Source organism: Budorcas taxicolor, chromosome 17, assembly GCF_023091745.1.
Source record: "Budorcas taxicolor isolate Tak-1 chromosome 17, Takin1.1, whole genome shotgun sequence".
Lineage (NCBI taxonomy): Eukaryota > Metazoa > Chordata > Mammalia > Artiodactyla > Bovidae > Budorcas > Budorcas taxicolor.
Window position 1 is genome coordinate 582037 of NC_068926.1, and position 11033 is coordinate 593069.

Below are 11033 nucleotides of genomic sequence, written 5' to 3' on the forward strand. Positions count from 1 at the left end.
CTATGCCCTATTAAAAAATCTAGGCAAATAATAGATTATATCAGACAATGTACAGACATGGGACCTGCAATGATGCAGGGTGTTGCCATAGCTGCGGCTAGAAAGGGAAATTCTTATCAACAGGCAGTACAATCCTTTTTTACAAACAGGAATAACCCGTCAGAGAGTCATTCCAGGAGTCCAGGCCAGAATACTGGTTTATCCAAGACCTGCTTCCCTTGCGGATGGGAGGGGCACCTTATGCCTGCTTGCCCCAAAAAAGCAGCCGGTTCTTATCTGCCAAATTCTGCCTCCCTGGCTGTGTCTGCTAATCTCCCTAGGTCTCCTTGCCCTCGTTGTCAGAAAGGATATCATTGGGTAAAGAACTGCAGGTCAAGATTCCGCAAAAACGGAACCTTGCTAGTTCCTGACCAGCAGTTGGGAAACGGGTTGCGGGGCCAGCCACAGGCCCAGACAACGATTGGGGCAATGACACTGAACCCATTCATACCCTTCATCTCATCACAGAACTCATCAGGGCAAGCCCAGGCAGCGCAGGACTGGACCTCAGTTCCACACCTCAACAATATTAACACCAGATAACCCCACTATAAAAATCCCTACAGGGGTTAAAGGTCCATTACCGACAGGCTTGGTGGGAATTATATTAGGCAGAATTTCCTTAGCTATGCAAGGTCTCACAATTATCCCTGGAGTGATTGACTCAGATTATACAGGAGAAATTCAGATAATGACTTCACCCCCAACTAAATTATACAAATTCATCAGGGACAAAGAATAGCTCAACTTTTACTTTTGCCTTACCACACTGCCATAGAGCACACAGCTACTCAAAGTGAAAGGCAAGAGAAAGGATTTGGGTCTAGTGATACGGTTTTTTGGATAACAGAAATTACTCAGAAACGCCCTATGAAAACTATTCTGGTCAGTAGCAAGTCTATTGTGGGGTTATTAGACATAGGAACAGATGTTTCTCACATTGCTGGGAAAGACTGGCCCAGCTCCTGGCCAACACATACTACAGAAAATGAGTTGGTGGGATTAGGGAGAGCCCCCGTGGTAGCTAAGAGTGCAAAAATGTTAGATTGGCAGTTTGAAGATACCTGTGGAATTTTTCAACCCTATGTAGTTCCTTCGCTCCCCTTTACCCTATGGGGGAGGGACGTGCTGTCTCAAATGGGAGTGCTACTTTTCAGCCCTGATGACAAAGTGACCTCCCAAATGCTCCAGATGGGCTATGATCCATCAAAAGGATTAGGTAAACAACAGACAGGAATAACTGAGCCAATTTGCCCAACTCCTCAACAGCTACGAACTGGATTGGGGTATCCAAATTTATAATGGAGGCCATTGTTTTTGCTGCCGACCATTACATGGAAATCTCAAGATCCAGTGTGGGTAGAACAATGGCCTCTGCCTAAAGAAAAATTAGTGGCAGCTAAAGTGTTAATCTTTGAACAAGTACAATTGGGACTTATTGAGCCTTCCAATAGCCCCTGGAATGCTCCTGTTTTTGTCATTAAGAAAAAATCCAGCAATTGGCGACTTCTACAAGATTTGAGAGCAATTAATGCCACTATGGAGGACATGGGGGCTTTACAGCCTGGGCTCCCTTCCCCAGTAGCCGTTCTGGAGGGATATAACATAATTGTAATAGAGTTACAAGACTGCTTTCTCACCATTCCCTTAAGTGCTGAAGATAAAAAGCAATTTGCTTTTAGTCTGCCATCAGAAAATTTTAAACAGCCTTATTTGAGGTTTCAATTGGAAGTGTTACCTCAGTGAATGAAAAGTAGCCCTACCTTATGTCAAAAATTTGTCAATGCTGCTTTAGAGGATATTAGGGCTAAATATGAACAAGCATATATGATTCACTACATGGATGATATTTTAATAGCTCATCCAGATCAGCTAGAGGCTTAAAACTTGCCCCAGAGAAAATTCAAACTAACCCACCCATAACTTATTTAGGAAGGGTTATAAATTCAGAAACAGTGACTCATGCCCCTCTACAATTAAGAAAGGACCATCTTGTTACTCTGAATGATTATCAAAAACTTTTCGGTGATATTAATTGGATAAGGCCTAATCTTAAACTAACCACTGCTGAGCTAAAACCTCTTTTTAACATTCTGCATGGGGATCCTGACCCAACTGCAAAATGGCAATTAACCGCTGAGGCTCAGGAAGCCTTACGCAAGTAGAACAGGCTTTATCTGATAGTTATGTAAAAAGAATTCAATTGGCAGCTGCCTGGCAATTCCTTTGCCTGGCTACCACCAACTTCACCTATGGGAGTTTTATGGCAAAACGGCCCCTTAGAGTGGGTCCATCTTCCTGCTCAAGCTAAAAAAGTAGTGGCTTCTTATCCAGGGTTGATAGCTACGTTGATATTAAAAGGAAGAAAGTGGAGCATTGAATTATTTGGTAAGGAGCCATCACAAATTGTAATTCCATATAACAAAGAAAAACTTGATGCTCTCCTAATGTTTGATGAAAATTGGCAGATTGCTACTGGAAACTATTTTGGTCAAATTCTGCATCATTTACCCTCACAAGCTTTGTTAAATTTTATGTCTAGACACCCAGTTATTTTTCCTATTAGGTGCAAACAATTTCCTTTTCCCAATGCTCAAATGGCCTTTACTGATGGGTCGGCTATTGGTAAAGCTTCTATAGTTACAAAAAATCAGCATAAGGTTCCACAAACACAGGAAACTTCAGCTGAAAGAGCTGAACTCACAGCTGTTATCAGTTTAGTTCACTTCAGTTCAGTCACTCAGTCGTGTCTGACTCTGTGCGACCTCCTGGACCGCATCACGCCAGGCCTCCCTGTCCATCACCAACTCCCGGAGTTCAATCAGACTCACGTCCATCGAGTCAGTGATGTCATCCAGGCATCTCATCCTCTGTTGTCCCCTTCTCCTCCTGCCCCCAATCCCTCCCAGCATCACAGTCTTTTCCAATGAGTCAACTCTTCTCATGAGGTGGCCAAAGTACTGGAGTATCAGCTTTAGCATCATTCTTTCCAAAGAAATCCCAGGGTTCATCTCCTTCAGAATGGACTGGTTGGATCTCCTTGCAGTCCAAGGGACTCTCAGGAGTTTTCTCCAGCACCACAGTTCAAAAGCATCAATTCTTCGGCGCTCAGCCTTCTTCACAGTCCAACTCTCACAGCCATACACGAATACTGGGAAAACCATAGCCTTGACTAGACAGACCTTAGTCGCAAAGTAATGTCTCTGCTTTTGAATAAGCTATCTAGATTGGTCATAACTTTTCTTCCAAGGAGTAAGTGTCTTTTAATTTCATGGCTGCAGTCACCATCTGCAGCGATTTTGGAGCCACCAAAAATAAAGTCTGACATTGTTTCCACTGTTTCCCCATCTATTTCCCATGAAGTGATGGGACCGGATGCCATGATCTTAGTTTTCTGAATGTTGAGCTTTAAGCCAACTTTTTCACTCTCCTCTTCCACTTTCATCAAGAGGCTTTTTAGCTCCTCTTCACTCTCTGCCATAAGGGTGGTGTCATCTGCATATTTGAGGTTATTGATATTTCTCCCGGCAATCTTGATTCCAGCTTTGTTTCTTCCAGTCCTGCGTTTCTCATGTTATATTCTGCATATAAGTTAAATAAGCAGGGTGACAATATACAGCCTTGATGTACTCCTTTTCCTATGTGGAACTGGTCTGTTGTTCCATATCCAGTTCTAACTTTTGCTTCCTGACCTGCATACAGATTTCTCAAGAGGCAGGTCAGGTGGTCTGGTATTCCCATTTCTCTCAGAATTTTCCACAGTTTGTTGTGATCCACACAGTCAAAGGCTTTGGCATAGTCAATAAAGCAGAAATAGATGTTTTTCTGGAACTCTCTTGCTTTTTCCATGATCCAGTGGATGTTGGCAATTTGATCTCTGGTTCCTCTACCATTTCTAAAACCAGCTTGAACATCAGGAAGTTCACGGTTCACCTATTGCTGAAGCTGGCTTGGAAAATTTTGAGCATTACTTTACTACTGTGTGAGATGAGTGCAATTGTGTGGTAGTTTGCTCATTCTTTGGCATTGCCGTTCTTTGGGATTGGAATGAAAACTGACCTTTTCCAGTCCTGTGGCCACCGATGAGTTTTCCAAATTTGCTGGCATATTGAGTGCAGCACTTTCACAGCATCATCTTTCGGGATTTTAAATAGCTCAACTGGAATTCCATCACCTCCACTAGCTTTGTTCATAGTGATGCTTTCTAAGGCCCACTTGACTTCACATTCCAGGATGTCTGGCTTTAGATGTGTGATCACACCATCGTAATTATATGGGTCGTGAAGATACTTTTTGTACAGTTCTCCTGTGTATTCTTGCCACCTCTTCTTAATATCTTCTGCTTCTGTTAGGTCCATACCATTTCTGTCTTTTATCGAGCCCATCTTTGCATGAAATATTCCCTTGGTATCTCTAATTTTCTTGAAGAGATCTCTAGTCTTTTCCATTCTGTTCTTTTCCTCTATGTCTTTGCATTGATTGCTGAAGAAGGCTCTCTTATCTCTTCTTGCTGTTCTTTGGAACTCTGCCTTCAGATGCTTATATGTTTCCTTTTCTCCTTTGCTTTTCACCTCTCTTCTTTTCACAGCTATTTGCAGGGCCTCCCCAGACAGCCATTTTGCTTTTTTGCATTTCTTTCCCATGGGGATGGTCTTGATCCCTGTCTCCTGTACAATGTCACAAACCACATTCCATAGTTCATCAGGCACTCTATCTCTCAGATATAGGCCCTTAAATCTATTTCTCACTTCCACTGTATAATCATAAGGGATTTGATTTAGGTTATACCTGAATGGTCTAGCGGTTTTCCCTACTTTCTTCAATTTCAGTCTGAATTTGGTAATAAGGAGTTCATGATCTGAGCCACAGTCAGCTCCTGGTCTTGTTTTTGCTGACTGTATAGAGCTTCTCCATCTTTGGCTGCAAAGAATACAATCAATCTGATTTTGGTGTTGACCATCTGGTGCTGTCCATGTGTAGAGTCTTCTCTTGTGTTGTTGGAAGAGGGTGTTTGCTATGACCAGTGCACTTTCTTGGCAAAACTCTATTAGTCTTTGCCCTGCTTCATTCTGCATTCCAAAGCCAAATTTGCCTGTTACTCCAGGTGTTTCTTGACTTCCAACTTTTGCATTCCAGTCCCCTATAATGAAAAGGACATGTTTTTTAGGTGTTAGTTCTAAAAGGTTGTGTAGGTCTTCATAGAACCGTTCAGCTTCAGCTTCTTCAGCGTTACTGATTGGGGCATAGACGCTTTTGTTATGTTTGCAGACGAGGAATTTAACCTTTACTCTGACTCTCAGTATGTGGTCGGGCTGTTTACGCACATTGAGACTGCAGTTCTGCCCGAAAACAAAGCTACTATCTTTCACTTGTTAACTAAATTGCAGCAGCAAATTTGCAAATGTAACCGAGCATTTTTTATTGGCCCCATTCTAGCTCATTCCGGACTGCCTGGACCTTTAAATTCTTTACATGATTTGGCAGATTCACTTACCAGGTTTACGGTGGCCTCTGTTTTTGAAGATGTCCGAGCCTCTCAGTCACTTCATCATCAAAATGCTACTGCATTAAGATATCAATTTCTGATTCCTCAAGTATCTTCTCGAGAGATTATTCGTTCCTGTTCACATTGTCCCACTCCTATAAATAGTTTGTATATAGGAGTTAACCCTCGTGGTCTCAGACCTAATGCACTCTGGCAGATGGATGTAACTTATGTCTCCTCATTTAGAAAATTGTATTTTGTTCATGTAAGCATAGATACCTTTTCTCATGTTATTGTTGCCACTGCTCACACTGGACAGGCATATAGGGATGTAATACAACATCTCTTTACTTGTTTTCCATATTTGGGTCTGCCTAGGGCTTTAAAAACTGATAATGCCCCTGCTTACACTTCTAAGTCTTTCCAGGAATTTTGTACAAAGTTTCAAATACAACATAACACAGGCATCCCCTATAATCCCCAGGGACAAACTATAGTAGAAAGAGCATACCAAACATTAAAAATACAAATTCAAAAATTAAAGGAAGGGGAGTTTAAGTATAGTTCCCCCCATCAGATTTTACAACATGTTCTTTTTGTAATAAATAACCTGAATGCTGATTCGTCCAGAACCACTGCAATGCTTCATCATTGGTGTCCAGAACAAAATGTAAAGCCGTTGGTAAAGTGGAAGGACCTACTCTCCAGACAATGGAAATGTCCCGATCCATTGTTAACTAGCGGCTGAGGATATGCTTGTATTTTTCCACAGGACGCATTTTCACCATTTTGGATTTCGCACAGACTGATTCATCATGTCGCAGCTTCCCAGACACCTGGTTCCTCCACTGTCATGACCTAAAAAAAGGAAGCAGCCTCCTCTACCTCCACTCCCTCCACCAGTATGAGAAATGCCGCTGACCTCAGGACGACTGACATCAGAAATCCCAGATGAGCAGGGAGTGGACCCACCCACCAGACAGATGTCACAACTCCATATACGAGATATTGCTCCCCCTAATCCTTTACCCTGCAGGGAGGTGTCAGGACGTCCTACTCAGGCAACTCAGCAAGCCTCCATACCCACCTGGGGACAGATTAAAATGTTCTGTCGCCTGGCACAGGGATAGCTTCTTTACAGGGATCTTCAACCTCCCCTGAGAAAGTGGTTATTGCTATGCTTGCCGTACTATCTTGTCAGGTAGGTGTCTCCGCTCCCACTCCAGAAAATTATTGGGCATATTTTCCTGGTCCTCCAACTTTTCAAGTAGTCACGTGGAGTAGTGACCCTATAAGGGTTAATACAAACCAACCTCACCTTCTGGGAGGATCTTATATTTCCTATGTAAAAGACCAATACCCTATTAATTTCAGTTATACCTTTAGGGGACTAACAGATGATCTTCCTGTTTTCTTTAATTTTCCCTCTGGTCATACAAAAAACTTTATTACTCCCGCCAAAAAGGATGTGTTGGAGCCTCTAAAAAAGCAGTTCTGAATAGACTCCCCAACCTCAAAAATTGCATTTAAAGGGGATCGGTCAGTTTGGATATTACAAGCTGATATGCCTGGAGTCCTTGACCCCTATAGATCCTTGTTTCTCAAAGCTCCACCAGAATATCCAAATTGTGACAATGTTGCTCCCTCAGATGTCATATGGAAAACTATAGATGATCATTTAGGGTATCCAATTTGGAAATCTTGTACTTATAATTCAAGAACTGATTATGGAATATCAGGAGGAGGAAATTATACAATTCAGGACTGGAGCAACCGAAATCCAAGTCTGGACCCACTGTCCAATGGTGATTTTATCGATAGATTGGGCAATTGGAAAGAATATTCAGTTCCTTGGCCATTAGGCACCACTAGATGGCATCATAATCAATTTGTTCACCCTATGCTGTCTTATACGGCTAAGGGTAAAACATTTTGGCAGCCAGAAATTTGGAGAGCCCTTGCCGCTACTGTCCCTATTACTTTAACCCCACCAGAAAATAATTATATTTATTCTATTTTAGCTTGTCTACCCTCTCCTTATGTTTTTCTTTTCACTAATGACTCCAGAAGACAATATACAAATGAATTATTCAGATGGACCTAATGTAGTATCTTGTGAACAATGTATGCTCTCATCTTGTTTGACCCCTCAATATAATGTTTGTTCTTTTGTGGTGTTGCAACGTCCACCCTATATTATGGTACCTGTGACTGTAACCACTCATTGGTATGATAATTATGGTCTTTCTGTGCTGCAACAACTACAAGATTTAATGCGATCATGACGATTTTGGGGCTTACTTATTTTGGGAATATCAGCCTTAATAACTGCAATTACTTCTGTTACTGTGGCAGCAATATCATCAACTCAACCAATGCATACTGCCCAATGTGTTGATACTATGTCTAACAATGTTTCTTTAATGTTGGCAACACAGGAAGTTATAGACAGGAAACTAGAAATGAGGGTAGATGCCCTGGAAGAAGCAATAATATATATTTGGACTGAATTACAGGCTTTAAAAGTAAAATTGGCACTGTCCTGTCATGCTGACTACCGGTAGATATGTGTAACACCCCTGAAAGTAAACGAGACCAATTATGACTGGGAGAAGATTAAAAATCATATTTCAGGTGTTTGGAATAACTCAGATATTAGTTTAGATTTAGGGAAACTTCATAGTCAGATGCAGACCATGGAACACTCCCGATTAGATTTTACTGCCGCAGGAGTAGCAAGTGACTTTTTCCAAAATTTCTCTAACTTTATTTCTGAAAAGAACATTCTGTCTACTATTTTTAGCTATGCCGCTTTGACTGCTCTAATTCTGCTTCTCATAATTATTCTTCCTTGTATTGTCAGGATTCTTCGACAGAGCATTCAGAAGCTCGTGACTGAACTACATCTGGTTGTCTTAAGAAATAAAAAAGGGAGCCAGCTTGGGATATCCCACCCATGACGAAGGTCATGAGGAAAAGGCCTGACAGGCAAAGGCAAGGCAGGACTCAAGGGAACCCCTGGACCTGCTCGAGCATCTACCCCAAAACCAGAATTTGCCTGTCCTGCTATTTTTCACAAACTCCTCTGTTACCAATGTGGTGCTGTCCCCGACCAACTTTCTCTGAAGAAAATTAACTTAGAGCTCTAGTTATTAAGTCTCCTGGGCATAATTGGGGTATTTCAATTCAAACCACTCTGATAGCATTCTAACTTGCCTGATAGGTTTATCGGGACTTTTACAACTACGCATGTGATTGTTTACAGCCTCACAACTGCAAGATACATATTTTAGGCATGTAGAGCCTTTCGAGGAGTTAAAAGTTCTTAAAATAGTATTGGTGAAGGATTTCATTGTTGAACCAATACTTGCTACCAGGTTTTCATATCCTTTATTTGTTGTGTAAATAAAGTGCATTAATTAATATAGTTGGTGTATAGAAAAAATAATTACCAATATTAGATCCTTGAATTATGTACTTTCTCTATTGTAACCCACTGCACCTTTGTTCTATAATAATGTAACTTTATTTAGTACTTTGAGGGTGATGCAGATTAAAGAAAAAACACGTCAAGGGAAAATGAGTTTTTTGGTTAATTAACATTTATCAAGGAAAAGAGCCATAAAATGTTAAGAGGCCTCCTGGCCAGAAGATAATGTAAATCACCTGAGACCTTTTGTATACGGAAAGGTATGCAGAAAGAAAGCCTGGTATCAAGAAGGGTCAAGACTGCTGCCCCTGCATGACTCTGCATCTTCCATTAAGTAAAACTTAGGGTATATAAACTCCTTTTGAAAATAAAGTTACGGGTCTTGCACAAGCTTGGTCTCCTGTCATAATTTCTTTTTCTCTTTATCTCATTTTCAGGCTAATTCCGTGGAGCACATGGGCCCTCTGAGTTCACTGTCCTGCTTGGGCTTCTAAGACCCACTCGAGAAGGTGCTCAAGGTGGGGGCACCTTCTGCTATTCAAGAGAGCCCCAGCAGCCAACGTGAACAGTGCAAGTCCCTTGTCCAGGGCTTTATTGGCTTTCTGCATAAACCAAGGAATATCAGCCTCTTTTCTGTCCCCTATTCTCTTAACTGAAATTTTTTTTTCTTTATCTCTCTCTATATCTATATATTTCTCTCACCACGCCATTCATGCTTCGGTATCCTGGATCCAACGGGACTGGTCCTGGGTAGCAGGCGGGACACTGAGGTCCCTGACGTAACTCAAGAGAAACACCAAGTTTCCTGCCACAACCCGAGGAAAACCAGGAGATTCTCCCCCTCAACGCGAGATGAGGGCGTCTTACGATGCAGCATCTCTAGAGAAATCAGACCTTCACTCTTGAGCCTCGAAAGGGTTCTTGACACCCTTGAGGCAACTCAAGAAGTTTCCCAACATCTCCGTCTCCAATTGAGAAACAACGAGTGTACACCGCAAATAAGAAGAGTCCCGTTTTTCCCTCCTCATCTCGAGATGAGGGTCTATTTCCCTGCTTTGTTGGGAAAGGAATCCCGGCATTCGCATCACACCTCAAGAGGAGGTGGTCTCAACTTGAAACTTGAGAGGAACTACAGGGGTTGTGCCACAATTCAGAAAGACCTCAAAGTCCCAATCCACTCCGGATACAACTGATTCCCATGGACCAATTCGACTATCACCCTCAGTATCGACTTTAACACAATGGCAGGTGTGACAGCCCTGTGGCACCTCAAGAGAAAACCCCAAATCCCTATGTCCACTCGACAGAAAGGCTGACAGTACTTTTACAGCTCGAGAGGAAAGTGGACTTGGATGTCTCCACATGAGACGAAGCCTGACTCCACTGTTGAATCTCCATAGGAACCCTGAGATCCATGTCAGCACTGGAGAAGAATCCTGAGGTTCTGGCCTCAAATTCAGATGAAGACCTAGGACACTCACCAATTAGACAGGAATCCCGAGAGGCCCCTCGCATCTGGCATGGAGACTTGGCTTTCCTGAGGCAACATGAGTGGGTCCCTGAGGGCCCTGTCGAAACTTGAGAGGAACCCAAAGTGTCCTTTTGCAACTTGAGAGAAACCAGGAGATTCTCCCCTCAACGTGAGATGAGGCCCTTTTCCACTGCAGCATCTCGAAAGAAATCACTCCTTCCCTCTTGAGCCTCGAAAGGGTCCTTGACACCCTGGATGCAACTCAAGAAGTTCCCCGACATACCCATCTCCACTCGAGAGGAACACCGAGGGTCCTGCCAAAACTCAAGAAGAGCCCCGGTTTTCCCTCCTCATCTTGAGATGAGGGTCCATTTCCCTGCACCTCAAGAGAAGGCGGTCTCAACTTGAAACTCAAGAGGAACTCCAGGGGTCTTGCCACAATTCAAAAAGACCCCGATGTCCCAGTCCACTCCAGATACACCTTATCCCGTGCACTGACTCGACTCTCACCCCGAGTATCAACTCAAAAGAAGATGGCATGTGTGACAGCCTGCCAGGAGCCAGCATGGGGAATACTGCCCATGAGAAAGGTCATGAAGAATGGGGCC

At 42.7% G+C, this 11033-nt stretch overlaps 1 pseudogene; it reads left to right on the forward strand.

Annotated features, from left to right (window-relative positions):
* Positions 1-6387: 6387 nt before the first annotated feature.
* LOC128062541 (endogenous retrovirus group K member 113 Env polyprotein-like) lies at positions 6388-8484 on the forward strand (annotated as a pseudogene).
* Positions 8485-11033: the final 2549 nt, after the last annotated feature.